At 42.1% G+C, this 15,279-nt stretch overlaps 1 non-coding gene across 1 annotated transcript; it reads left to right on the top strand.

Moving 5' to 3' along the window:
• The first annotated feature begins 9,173 nt into the window (after window positions 1–9,173).
• LOC141625077 (small nucleolar RNA R71) lies at window positions 9,174–9,280 on the top strand. The gene has a single exon (XR_012534874.1). It is a non-coding gene; the product is annotated as a small nucleolar RNA R71 (small nucleolar RNA).
• Window positions 9,281–15,279: the final 5,999 nt, after the last annotated feature.

The raw sequence follows: 15,279 nt of genomic DNA, 5'->3' as shown, positions 1-15,279 counted from the left end.
CGTAAAGACTCCTCCCGCCAAGACTCCGGCTACCATCCAAGACAACACCTGCTAAGACTGACTGCTCACCATAAGGGATCACGGCAGACACAACAGAAACAAACAAGAAACAACCACACAAGGTCAGCAACTAAGGCAAGACACAAACGACAGCTATAACATACTACAAACATAACCAATCACACACACAAGCCACAACCACTCCAGCCAATCATCGTCACCGACTGTCCACTGGACCAGCCCTGCCAGTGAGGGACCGCAACCGTTCCCACCTAAGCCCCGCTCATCATACTGAACGATAACCCTGTCCCATTAATATGCACATCAACTCCCGTGGCGGGTTCCACGGAGGGCGAAACTAGGGCGTGAAACCACTACCGCAAGTGACTCCACTCAACCGAGGACGCACCTCGAGAACCACAGACAATCAGTCACAATCAATTGCATCACAACAACAACAACAACAAACGAAACAACGCAACACCAACCGATTACCATAATCAAACAACTACACCGACACTACAATCAATACATCAACCGTCACACTAAACAACCAACAGAAACTGAGTAGGCGAACCTACTTTTAGCCAAATGCAGCGATTCCTTGTTCAACCACATGACATCAACCAAGCAAGAAAAACCCTATACAAACAGCATGAACACCTATTACTACTACCATAATCCTACAAGGAACAACAACGACAAAGATGATGATGATTACATACCTACGCATCGTATATCGGCGTCAAAACCGCTACTCGATTGAGTAACCAACTTACTCAATCGACTCGCCCCTACTCAATCGAGTAACCAAGCTACTCGATCAAGTAGCCTCTACTCTATCGAGTACCACTCATCCCCAAAGTCTAACAAGACACAAAGCATCTCTTACATGCATTCCTAAAGTCTCTCACATGCCCCCCCCCCCAAGGTCGTTCAACGTTGGTCAACGGGTCCCTAAAAGGACGGGTATTACATAAGGTTTCCCGGAATCCTTAATGGTCAAGTACAAATCAAGTTCATCTAAAACATAGGATAGAACAAATCATGATTGCACTTGCGTGATAGTGACAAGACAGCTCGAAGACCCGCGAAATGGCTCGCGCCTCTTCGAACAGCCCATGTGGCCACGTCGCTCAAAACGCACATAACCACCCATTTTCCTATAAATACCCCTCAAATGCCACCATTTGAGAGTTATGCGAGTGTCCGCCTCCTCATCTCTCCCTTAAAATTCTAGACTCGACTTCTCAAGTCACAAACCGACACGTGTTTCCGAACTACCGATCGAAAACACAAGCCTTACACATTGTTTGGTACCGTCATCGTGCATTAAATCACTTGACCGACCATCTCGACCAACTACACCATCACTAAACTTAAAACACTCTTTTACATTGCTAAAACTGTTTTCAAACCGAGTTTTTCCGACCAAACAAGTTGATACACTTTCGTTGATTTCTCGTCTCAAGCCTAGCATGTAAGTATGAGGGTGTAAAAATCCTCTTCTATCATGTCTTTTATTTGTTTCATGACTATAACATGCTAAAACATGCATAACAAAATCACAACGTGAACATTTTAGAGAGAGAATGTAGAGAGAGAAAAAGCTCTGAAATTTAGAAGAAATCGTCTAGGGTTCTGTGAGTATGGCAAAAGCAAGGAAACAACAACAAAATAATACTAAAAATAGTAATAAAAATTCTAAAAACTGTAACAAAAATCATGATTTTCATCTAATAGACGAGGACGATCATATTCAAACTGAGATAGAGGAAACGGAATCTAGGGCAAGGGTATTGGATTTTACTGAAGAGAACCTTGCACCATATGATCTGGATGAGGATTTGGAGCTTATTCCAGAAGAGGAGGAGGTACAGGAGGAAGCTGTGCCTACTGTCACTACGGATGCTGTTCCTACTGAATCATCTGGTGAGTGGTCTGAAGTTTCTCGTAAAAAGTCGTCACCTTTACTCAAATTAACCTTAGATGATGTTAAGGATGAGATTAACTTTTGGTCTACATCTATCTTTGGTTATGTTGTTGGAGCTAACCCTCCTTGGAATGTATTGGATGGTTTTATCAAAAGAATGTGGAAAGAGGATGATTACAACCAGGTGTCTTTCTTGCCTAATGGAATTTTCCTTGTACGGTTTAAGACCAAGGCCATCCAACAGAGAGTCTTACAGCAAGGGTATGTTATGTTTGATAACAAACCTGTCATAATTAGAGAATGGACACCCACAACTGACCTGGTTAAGGAGAAACTTGACAAATTGCCTATCTGGGTGAAGTTGGTTGGTTTGGACCTTAAGTTCTGGGGTAAAACCTGTCTCCATAAACTTGGGGGTCAAATTGGGACAGTTATTAGAAGGGATGAAGCAACTGAGAAGAAAATGTTTCTGGGGTATGCACGACTGTTGATTGAAGTTAAGGTTAATCAGAAATTCCCCGAATCATTGAGTTTCATGGATGAGGAAGGGAAAGAGAGGAAAGTGAGATTGGAGTATGATTGGCTTCCTATAACCTGCAACACTTGCAGGGGCATAGGGCATGCTACAGGGCAGTGCAGAAAGAAGGCTACTACTCAGAAAGTTACTCAGGTGTGGAGGAAGAAAGTTGTCCCTGCTGCCTCTGTTTTAACTACCCCAATTGTGGTTGGAACTATTGGCGCCAACAGGGGCAAGTCTCCTGCTCAGACTGCATCCAGACTGAGTAGACAGGATACTCATCCACCAGTTATTACTCCTGGTAGCCACTCTTATGTTGAAGCTGTCAAAATGTCTTTAAGGAAGGAGCAGGACAATGTTGCACCTAATCAGGAGATGGGTAGTGTATCAAGGACTACATGTGATAATGGTTAGATTAGGTTTCTGGAATGTGAGGGGCCTGAATAAAATCAATAAGCAGATGGATATTAGGAGATTCCTGTATTTAAATAAGTTAGAGTTATTTGGACTGATTGAAACTAGGGTGAAAAACAATAAATGGAAGAAAGTTAGTAATTTCATTAGTGATTGCTGGTCTGTGTGTACTAATCATCAAAGTCACAAAGGGGGTAGAATATGGGTTCTTTGGAATCCCCATGTGCTCACTTTAGACATTCAGCATATTTCTGCTCAAACTATTCATACTAAGATCACTGACAGAGGAAGGAATTTGACTTATTGGGTTACTTTTGTTTATGGTTATAATAAAGTTGCTGAGAGGAAGGTGCTTTGGAGTACCTTAGAACACTATCATAAGGTTACATCAGGGGCCTGGTTGATTGGGGGGGACTTTAACAATGTCTTGTTTCCCAATGAAAGGATTGGGGCTAACATTACTAGTGCTGAATTGTCTTCTTTCCAAAGTTGTGTTCAATCTTGTGGTGTTGAGGATATTAAGGCTGTAGGCTCTTTTTTCACCTGGACAAACAAACAAGAGGCAAGTTCTAGGGTCTACAGTAGGATTGATAGAGCTCTCATTAATGATGCCTGGCTGCATTTATTTCCTGAGTCTTTTGCTAATTTCCTTCCTGAAGGGGTGTATGGTCACTGCCCATGCCTCATTCAGCTGGAATCTAATGATAAGACAAGAAACATTTCATTTAGGTATTTTAATATGTGGGCTAAATCCCCTGATTTCTTGGGTATCATTACTAAACATTGGAATGCTCCTATATATGGTACTCCTATGTACAAAGTGGTCAATAGAATGAAGGTTATGAAGTCTGATCTCAAGCAATTGAATAGGGATAATTTCCATGATGTGGAAAAGAATGCTCAGATTATGCTTATGACTCTTCATAGTATTCAGACTGAACTTCAAACTAGGCCTTTAGATCCCCAACTCATTGAGGCAGAGAAGGCAGCTGCTGATGGTTTTAAAGTTCTGGATGAAGCTAGGACTTCCTTTCTGGCTCAAAAGGCAAAAGTTTCCTGGTTAGAGGAGGGTGATGACAACACTGCCTTCTTCCATTCTTCCATAAAGAAAAGAAGAATAGCTAATAAGGTGATGCAAATTGAAGATCAGAATGGGATTGTTCATACTCAGGTTCAGGGAATTAATGATGCTTTTGAGAGTTATTACAAGCAGATTCTGGGTACTAGTTGTCCTGTTACTGGAGTTCATTTCCCTACTGTTAGGCAGGGGCCTGTGTTGAATGAACATCATTACAGCTGCCTTGCTAGACCAGTTACTGGGGATGAGGTCAGGAGAGTGATCTTTTCTATTCCTGGCAATAAATCCCCAGGACCTGATGGGTTTAACTCTCAGTTTTTTAAGGATACCTGGGGGGTGATTGGTGCTGATGTTACTGCTGCAGTTCAGGATTTCTTTAACTCTGGACAGCTCCTCAAGCAGACAAATAATACCACTCTAACCCTTATACCTAAAGTTGATATGCCTAAAAGTGTGACTCAATTCAGGCCTATAGCATGCTGCAATATGATTTATAAATGCATTGCTAAGGTGCTATGCAATAGGTTAGGACAAATCCTTCCTGACATTATTAGTCCTACTCAAAGTGCTTTTATCAAAGATAGAGATATTGTGGAGAACATTTTGATCTGCCAAGACCTTACCAAACTGTATAATAGGAAGCATTGTTCTCCCAGAGTGATAATGAAGTTGGATCTTCAAAAGGCCTATGATTCTATTGAATGGGATTTTTTGGAGGGAATGCTGAAAGCTCTGAAACTTCCTTCTCATTTTACTAGGCTTTTGATGGAGTGTGTGACAACTCCTCATTACTCTTTGTCCTTGAATGGTGAGTCTTTTGGTTATTTCAAAGGACAAAGGGGATTAAGACAAGGTGATCCCTTATCCCCCCTTCTTTTTTCCATTTGCATGGAATATCTTACCAGGATCTTTAACAGAATGAAGGCAATTAATGGGTTCAAACATCATCCTTTGTGCAAGAAACTGAATCTTACCCATCTGTGCTTTGCTGATGACCTATTAGTATTCTGCAGAGGAGACTGGGATTCTATGATTGTTACTATCAGAGCCTTCAACACTTTCTCTGCTGCTTCTGGTTTAAAAATGAATAAGCAGAAGTCTAATGTCTATGGTAATGGAATGCCTAGGGAGATTTTGGAGAAATTTGCTGTGATTTCTGGTTTGAAAATAGGTACACTACCCTTTAAATATTTAGGGGTGCCTATCTCTGCTAAGAAATTGTCAGTCTTGGATTGTAATATTTTGGTGGAGCGTATTGTGGATCGTATTAGAGCCCTAGGGGCCAGAAAACTATCATATGCAGGGAGATTGGTGATGATCAAGAGTGTGTTGGGTGCTCTCCATAGTTATTGGGCAAGAATATATATAATTCCTACTTGTATTATGACTAAACTTGAATCTGTTTGCAGAAGTTTCCTTTGGAAAGGTGAAGCTGTATCTTATTCTCCTGCTCTGGTTGCTTGGGATAGGGTATGTATGCCTAAAACTCAAGGGGGGCTTGGAGTCTGTGATCTGAGAAGATGGAATATTGCTGCAGTGGGTAAGTATGTTTGGTGGATCATGAACAAGAAAGACCACCTATGGGTTAAATGGGTTCATAGCATTTATATAAAGGATGTTGCTTGGCCTGACTACAAACCATCTCAGGGGAGTAGCTGGGCCTGGAAACGTATTTGCAGGATAAAAGATAGGCTTCTTGCAGGGTATGTGAATCAGGGGTGGATTACAGAGGATGGTGAGTATACCATAGCTAAAGGATACCAGTGGCTGGGTACTGCAGCTCCTTCTGTAGCATGGTATAACTGCATCTGGAACAACATTCATGTCTCTAAACATCAATTCATTGGATGGCTTTGGATTCAAGGTCGTTTGCTCACTAAGGACAGACTGTGTTCCATGGGTATTAGTTCAGACACACAATGTGAGTTATGTGGTATTGTTGCTGAGAGCCATGACCATTTATTTTTTGGTTGTGAGTACAGTCAGAGGTGTTTGCAGCTGGTGAATGGGTGGTGTCACAGTTCCATTCCTTCTCATCAGTTGATGGACTGGTGGATGGGACTTAGTCAGGCTGAGCACAAAGATGTCATGGCTGCAATTATTTTGGCACTGATATATCACATTTGGTGAGCTCGGAACCAATGTCGAGTCACTCAGGTGGTTTGGTCTCCTGAATTTATTTTTAGGCGTTTAAAGAATGATGTAATGGTTCGTGTTAATTACAAATATAAAGATAGGGTGAGGAGAGCCTTAAGTTGGCTCACTGTCTAGTGATCTTTGTATGAGTCATGAGTAGTTGATCAGAATTGGATTCTCCAATTCGATAATATGTTGTATGGTTGATAAAACAGTGTATGCGGGCCTTCAATGTTAATGAAATTTTTACTTTCTACCAAAAAAAATAAAACATGCATAACATGGTCCAAACATGGGATAAATGAGCCAAAACCGAATTTTTGGTTGAGGCAGGGGCTACTTGTATAGCAACCAGGCTCGCGCCTAAAGCCCCTCTCAGCCTAAATCCAAACGTGTTTGGTCTCTTCTTCCCCTCTCGTTTTCATTTCATATTTGTAATCGGTTTTTACCATTTCAAATATTTCAAATCTCTTTTTTATAACAAACTTTTAACCATGAAATATTTTTCACCCTTGGTTCCTAATACCGTGACGGTTTAATCTATGTTTTGGTGATAATATTTGGTTAATTACATTTTAAAAGGTATTTTAAAGCCTTTTATTTCATTTCTTTACATTTTCAAAATAAATGTATTAGTCATAAATACAAAATCATCCTTGGTTCTACATACCATGTCGGATTTTAACCGGAGTACGATGATAAATATTGACTAATTACAATCAAATGAACTTAAAACAATTAGTTCATAATCATTTTCAAAACTATTCATGTCAAGCTTGCAAAATCGAACCCGACGTCAAATATTGTCAAAACAATGATGATTATTCTAGTCTCATTCTTCACATCAATACAAAAGCGGTCTAAAACGAGCTTTTCAAATCAAGACGGGTTCAAACACCCTTTTTTCAATACACTTTACGAACTTTTTCAATGGTCAGAAGACGTCCTTCAATCGTCTGTTGGCCCGCACCTAAACAGGCCACTCCTTTTTTCTATTTTCAAACCAGGGTAGACCTGCTTGCATCGCCTGATGGCTCGCGCCTATATGGGCTGCCTGATGCAGGGTCTGTTTCCTTCCAGCATTTGTCTAGGACGATCCTGACTTCGGTTAACCCGAATACAGGACGGATCAGATGACAAATCTGCCCATTTCACATCATATTTACAAAACGCCTTACTAAGACAAATGGATCACGTTATGCACCATAAACCTAACTCGGTAAATGGATGTTTAATTTCCGTCTTGCATGCAAATCAACATTAAATCCAACCCGACATCAAATACTTGATACTTGGATTAAACAACCGACATAGAAAGCTCACATGTTAGGTTCAAACTCGTGGATGCGCATTCATCCATTTACCCGTGTCATCAACTTTTGCATTTAACCAACCAAGATCGATCAGTAGAGGCCGCTACCGCGGGCGGGATTGGGTGTCCGATTAAAGGGCTTCCCAATACGTACCTTCATCTCTTACTCAGAAACTTTGGATAGTGGATGACCTTATCCAGGGTGTACGAGAGTCATTCTAGAGATAGGATGCTAAAGAGGGACGTTTCCTTATCTTTAGTACGTATGTCAAACACCGCTTTTTGCCTTGGTTGACCTAGGTATAAAGTGGATTCGAACGGGTTCCAAGCATCCCACAAATGCTTGGTGGTGACTCCGAACATCTCTTGCATCGTTTCGAGACCCTTGCAGAGACGAAACCGACCGATCTAAAACGATCCGGTCGAAAGCATTTTTACGCCGCCGAGTGTGGCTTTCAAAAATATCGCTGTCGCGTCCTACAGATCGGTTGGGCGTCGCAGGTGGGCCATGTCCACAGCTTGTAGGGATCTTCAAACTCTATACCACTTCTCAGACTACCGCATGTACTTAGTGACTAGTAAAAGCGTCTTTGAAGCTTTGCCCTTGAGCTAACAAGCCACCGGGTGGTCTATGAGGATTAGCAAGAGCATGAGTGGCCAATCGGGCCTCCATTTCTCTCATTTCCTTTTGGTGAGCAATTCTTTGGTTGGCACTTTCTTGTTGACTAGAAATCTTGAAATTAGCCAAGTCTTGGCTATGTTGCATTTGCATGTTCTTCAACATCTTCATGATTTCATTTTGGGAAGAGTCAACCATGGGCTCTTGATAAGGTTGATTATCAATGGGTAAAGGGAACCCATAATCATTTCGGGTATTGGGACCTTGATTGTTGTTGTAATCTTGTCCCTCTTGATAGCTCTCTCTAGGACCATGGTTGTTGAAGTTTGATCCTTGCCCTTGTTCTTGGAAGCCTTAGCAAACCCTTGCCCAAACCCTTGGTTAGCTTGTGGTTAATTTGGTTCCCTTGATAGAACCCCTGATTATTTTGGTTGCCTCCAAAATCTTGGTACCCTTGAGGTTGGTTCCCAAAGTTTTGGTTTTGATTTCCGGTATTGTTTCTTTGATTAGGATATCCACCTCTAGGTTGAGAAAACCCGGGTGGATTGGTATTGGGCACTTGTATGTGTTTGAAGGTGTTGTGGGTTTAGAAAATTGGTGCTCTTGTAGCTAAAATTGGGGTGGTTCCTCAAACCCGGATGATAGAAATTTGTGTTTGGGTTATAGACATTGGGATTGTTGTAGGGAGGTCGTGGTGGTCTCACATTGTTGTTATAGCTTTGGAAGGCATTAACATCTTGAATGTTTTCTTCATACCCTACATTATAGGAGTTGTTAGCACACACATCAAAGGTGTGACCATGTCCCCTACATAGCTCACAAGGAACACTTTGGATCATTTCCTCCATTGGTGGACCATGGGATCCACTAGCTTGATGGACTTGGTTTCTTGTCAATTGCTGAAACTTCTTGGTGAGAAGGTCAAGCTTGGCATTTGTCTCGGCATTTGCATTAGAAGTGGATTCCTTGGGATATCGGTCATTCCTCCTAATCACATTTCCCCTTGAGCCGTAGTTGGCTTCCGAGTCCACCATCTTCTTGATTAGTGTCATCCCTTCCTCATCACCCAGATGGTCGAATCCCTCTCCCGTGGAGGCATTCACCATTTCTTTAGTTATTGGCAACAAGGTTTGGAAGAAGGTTTGGGTGACATACCATTCCGGAATCCCGTGGTGAGGACAACTAGCGATAAGGTCTTGATACCTATCCCATGCTTCACCTAAAGATTCTCCATCCTCTTGTTGGAAAGTGTGGATTTCATTTCAAAGCATGGCAGTCTTGGATGATGGGTAGTACTTGGCCAAGAAGGCCTTGGCTAAGGCGTCTCATGTCGTGAATGTGTCCGGAGGGTGAACATTCAGCCACCGGTCCGCCTTATCCGTTAAGGAGAATGGGAACAACATCATCCTTAGTGTATCTTCGGATACCCCATTCTTTTTCATCATAGCGACCTTGTTTTTGAATTTCCTTAGATTAGCATGAGCATCTTCTTCGATATGACCCCCGAACAAATCTTTTTCTATCAACCCAACTTGGGCGAGATGCATCTCAAAATTGTTGGGAGCCAAGGGGCCGAAGTTGATAGGGTTACAAGCATCATTATGGTTTGGGCGGTTATGATCACGTAAAGCCATTGGAGGTGGTGGATTGGGTATATAAGGGGGTGGTGATTGAGGTGGAGTTGGAATTGAGAATTCGTGAAAAGGATTTTCTATTGGAGTCTCAATTGTATTGTTTGGTTGTAGTTGGGTTGTAGTTTCAAAGATTGGTTGTGTGGGTGAGTTTGCTTGGTCTATGGTTGCTTGAGGAGAATTCCTAACTCTTGCAATAGTCCTTGTTCTTAAGGTTCGAAAGAGCCTCTCGGGGTCGGAGTTAAAGAGCAAATCTTGATGGTTGCTCCTAGGCATGCACTCGATAAACCGTTAGTCACCTAGTACTTTTACACACTAGGGAAAGGCAAAAATCACACGCTCTACAATGAAGCACACAACTACTAAAGCAAACAAGCAAGTGAACTAAGACTAAAGCTAAGACCTTTAACAAACTAAATATAAACTAACGCCATTCCCGGCAACGGCGCCATTTGATGAGTAAGAATTAATTCGTCTTTTCAAAATAATTTATAGAACTCCGATAAAAAAAGTAGTATCTATCGGGTATTAAACACGAGGATGGAGGGGGTTTTTATTCAATTTGATCAAGGTCTATTTTAGTCGAATAAAAGACGATTTTAAGTCTAAATAACTAATTTAAGCAACTAAAGCAAAGACAAAACTAAGGTATAGATGATGATAAGGCTAAAGTCGTATCACCTTAATCAAAGTAAACCTAAACTACTACTAACAAAATAGCTAGCGGTAAGTCAGGGTCGAATCCACAGGGAGGCGGTGATTATCTAGTTTGTTTATATTTAATTCCGTCTTAAGGTAACCAATTTTGGGGGTTTGATTGTTCGTATGCTAATCAACTAATTGCAAGTAAATAAAAGATGAATAACAATGATATTAAAAGGTCTAGGGATTGGGTTCACTAGGTCGTCGTCAAAGGGTAGAATTTAATTCATTGATTGAGCAATTTATATTGTTGAAAGTCATATGATCGGTCGATTCAATATTTCTTTTAGATCTAATTTAACATGCGGTCGCTATCATTAAATTATCTCTATTCAATTATCGTGGCCTATACTAGTCTTAACCCGGTCGGTGATAATCCTAGTTTATGCAAGACTAATTAATCAATTCGATCAAGAATTAACTAATTAGAAGTAGTACGATAATCAAACAACAATTAAGAGCAATTTAACAATCAATTCATAATAATCCCTTTTCTAACAACCTAGATCCCCTTTCACCCTAGATAAGAGATTTAGCTACGCATAATAGAAAGAAGAACAACAATAACAATAATAAGAAACATGATTGCAAGCATAGAAGATGAACAATGAAATAAATGATTAATAATAAAGGAAAGATTAAGAACAATACCGTAAATAGCTAGATCCGGAAGTAAGAACAATAAATAAACTAAACTAAGTATTTGAGAGAGTTTTCTAAGGTAGCTATATTAAACCTACTGAAAATAAAGCATAAAATAACCTAGGGTACGAGTTTTGGTATTTATAGCAATACATAACCGACTTAAGGAAAGTTGCGGGAATTATAAAACTGGAAGGTTCCTCGATCGAGCCAAGGGTGACTCGATCGAGGCACCAAAGTTCAAGAACACCCAACTCTCGACATTGCGAAATTTAGTTGATTAGGTTGGTTCCTCGATCGAGTCGAGAGTGACTCGATCGAGCATGAAGTTCCTCGATCGAGTCAAGGTTGACTCGATCGAGGCACCAATTTCCTGCTTCGCGCACTGAACTTCAAACGACCGCCATTTCTTCGTTACATATCAGAAACAAGCGATTTTTGCGGCGTTGGAAAGCTAAGAAGATAAGCTTTCACCTCCAATTGTAATCACTTGAAAATCTATTGTAGAACTCGAGATATGGCTCTTCAAAGGAGGCACTAATGATAAGAAGCTCTTTTATTCGTGTTTTCTTCTTAACTTCTCTTCCTTCATTCTTATGGATTCTCGTGCCATGCTTCGTGTATCCCTTCATGCTCACTCCACGATGCCCATTTCAATCCTTTGCTCCTCAAATGCATCATTTCTGCATTAAACATCAAAAGGCGGAAGTATCAACATTCTAACATAAAAGGCATGTAAATGATATAAACTAGCACGAAAACCGTATCAAAAGTAATTAAGGGGAGGCATAAATATGTATATAATTATGACTCATCAAACTCCCCCAAACCATCTCTTTGCTTGTCCTCAAGCAAAGCATCACGCAATACAAAAGGCAATCATACAAATGGCGAATAAACGACTCAGAGCTAATGTTTAATGCACATACAAATCCCAAGCTATCCATATCTGTAACAAAGTAATGACTAAAGTGTACCAATAAAACAAATTCAAAGGTACGGGAAATAGAAAACATATCTCAAGTCTCAGTCACCATACTATAGACAAATGCCAAATACCTTTCGATCTTGCAAGACAAATTAGTCGGATTCTCGCTGATTCACTCATGCACTCATAAATATATAGGGTGAGTTATATGTGAAGATAGAAAGAAGTAGAAACACTCACTCAACTTATGAAACATGCATGCAATCTAATGTGATAGAGATTTCCCCAACTAATATGCAATCACATATGTAGACAAAAGTACATGTATCAAGGACAATAAGGGTGGCGCAATTGTAACTAAAATTTATGAGTTGCCAGAGTGGTTATTATAGTGCCTCTAGGGTTTCCTGTGAGGAGAGTCGTCTAATTCCCGTCGTTAGTTCCTCCTCCTCTTCGAGGCCTCATCTACGCTAAATCTCTATCGTAGGCGACGGTTTGGGTTCTCTTTTACTTTCTCTTACGTTTTTCTTCAGTTCTTTTTTGTTATTTTCGCATCTTTTGCCCTAATGGCGAGTTCAAGCGCAATAGGGCGAAGGGAAGGGAAACAATCTCTTGTTGAGGACGATGAAGTTGGGGACGCAGGTTTCGTTTGGGATGTGGGTGATGATGTGCGCGAGATACAAAGGTCTGAGTTGATGTTGGTAGGGCGTTTGTGGACAGCGAAAGCGATTAACGTGCGAGCGGCGATTGATACTATGACCAAGCTATGGAACCCTAAAGGCTCAATATTAGGTAATGTTATCGATGCTAAGGACAAAATTTTTGCTTTTCGGTTTACTGATGAACGAGACAAGAATACAGTTGTCGAAGGCCAGCCTTGGCATTTCGATAAGTTTATGTGGTGTTTTGGTGACCCGTGTACTACGGGTAAATTGACTGACACGCCTCTCTTTCTTGTTCCCCTTTGGGTCCGCATTTATGACTTGCCCATTAGAGGTAGGTCAAATGAAGCCAACATTAAACACCTGGGACAGCAGTTGGGTAAATTTGTGAGTCTGGATGTTATACCAAATCCGGAATTAGAGAGGGCGGTGTGTATTAGGGTGATTCATGATGTACGCAAACCTTTGAAATCATCTGTCAAGGTGCGTATGTCTGGAGAAAGGTTGGCCGCGACTGAGTTCAATGTTAAGTTCGAACGGTTGCCGACATTCTGCTACGGTTGTGGGGTGCTAGGACATGGCGAGAAGGAGTGTGAGGACGGACCTTATGAGGAGGGAGATCTGAAATATGGGGAATGGCTTAGGGCCTCACCGTGGAAGGTCACAAAGACGGTTTCAGAACCTCTGGGAAAAGCGGCTAGGGTCCTACTGGCCGAGTTCGATGAGGAGCAACGTAAACGAGAGGAGGGCATAGTGGAACAAATGATAGAAAAACTCCAGAAGATTGCGGTGTCTCATGCTTCCAAGAAATTGCCCACTAAACAAACGGGAGCAGAGGCAAGTGGAGAAGGCGCTTTGGTTGAGTCGCATGCGCAGGGGAGGGAAGGAGGGACTATAGAAGAAGTGGGCGTGGTGATGAACTGTTCTAATTCTGAAGGGCATAAAGAGATGAATGAGCACAGGGGAGAGTTTAGGGCGAGTTCGGAAGGGGAGTTATCTTTTTTGGAGAGTGACATTGTTGTAGAGGAAAGGGAGAAAGTGACGGGTCATGAAAGTAAAAAGTGGAAGAAGTTTGCTAGGGAAAAGGGAGGAGTGGCTAGGGAAGGAGCTACGGCTTCCTCAGCTGGAAGGGCGGGGTCGAAAAGAACCAGGGAGGATACGGAGCAGGAGACGGAAAATGTGGCGAAGAAACCTTTTATTGATATGGGTGTGTTTTCACCGAGGCGGAGGTTGAGGAGCTCAACCCCGCCGGCCCAATGAATCTTTTAAGTCTCAACTACGCAGAGGGCTGGGCAATCCCGATGCAGTTGGTGGGCTCCGGAATTTGATCCGGAGGGAGGCCCCGGCTTTCGTTTTTCTCTGTGAAACGAAGCTGAGTAGGGTAGAGATGAGGAAGATTAGTTCCAGTTTTGATGAGTATTATAGTATGGAGGTAGATAGTGTCGGTAGATCGGGGGGCTTAGCTTTTCTTTGGAGGAAGGATTTGAATGTGGTGTTTAGGGCTGCGTCAGTACATTTCATGGACTTTGATATTGAGATGGATGGTTCGAAGTGGAGGTTGACTGGTTTCTACGGCTGGCCTTCAATCCAAGATAGACATTTATCGTGGCAGCTCCTGAGGACTCTCGCTGCTGAGTCCCAGGACCCGTGGCTTTGTGTGGGGGATTTCAACGAAATTTTATTTGCAGATGAAATGAAAGGGGGCTCTAGGGCCCAATGGCAGATGAATAACTTCCGGGAGGCGGTCGATGATTGTGGGCTCAGTGACCTTAACTTTGAGGGGTACGCCTTTACTTTTGATAACGGACAAGGGGGAGAGGAGAATAGACAAGGTCTTAGGTTGGATCGGGCCATGAAGACAGAATCTTGGAGGGAACTGTTTCCTTATGCAAAACTTGTTCACATGGACCGCGAGTGGTCGGACCATTCCTCTATCAAGGTGGTCCTTAATAGGCGGAGGGAGGAGGAGCATACATACAATAGCCGATTCCGTTTTGAACAAATTTGGATAGGGGAAGTCAGGTGTGAGGATACGATCAAACGGGTGTGGGAGGAGGATGATTGGAATGTGATTGAGACGATTTCTAGGTGTGCCCGTGAACTTCAGAAGTGGAAAGGGATTAGCATCGGGAAAATTCTTCGAGATTTGAAGCGAAAGAGGAAGCGAATTTCTTGGTTGAATGAGAACGAGAGGACGGTGGCAAATGTCGAGGAAAGAAAGAAAGTAATGAAGGATATTAATCAATTACTTCGACAAGAGGAGATGTTTTGGCGCCAAAGATCGAGGGCCTTATGGTTGAAGGATGGGGATCGTAATACCAAGTATTTCCATAGAAAGGCGGGGCAGCGCAAGCAAAAGAATAAGATCGGTCGGATTGTCGAGGAGGATGGCACGATTAGGGATGGGAACGATGCTGTTAAGGCCGCGGCTGTGAGGTATTTTTCCTCTGTTTTCACGTCCTCACAGCCCGCGGGTTTCGATGAGTTATTGGTTGGTGTTCAGGGACGGGTCACGGCGGGAATGAATGAAATATTCAGCGCGGAGTACAGAGGGGAGGAAGTTCTTGAAGCACTTACTCAAATGCATCCACTGAAGGCACCGGGACCGGATGGGATGAATGCTCTCTTTTATCAGTCATATTGGCACATTGTTGGGCCTTCTGTTACGCGCACGGTCTTGGGTATTCTCAATGGGGGTGAGTTTC

The sequence above is a fragment of the Silene latifolia genome, chromosome X (assembly GCF_048544455.1).
Source record: "Silene latifolia isolate original U9 population chromosome X, ASM4854445v1, whole genome shotgun sequence".
NCBI classification, from domain to species: domain Eukaryota; kingdom Viridiplantae; phylum Streptophyta; class Magnoliopsida; order Caryophyllales; family Caryophyllaceae; genus Silene; species Silene latifolia.
This window is presented reverse-complemented; position numbering and strand designations above follow the sequence as displayed.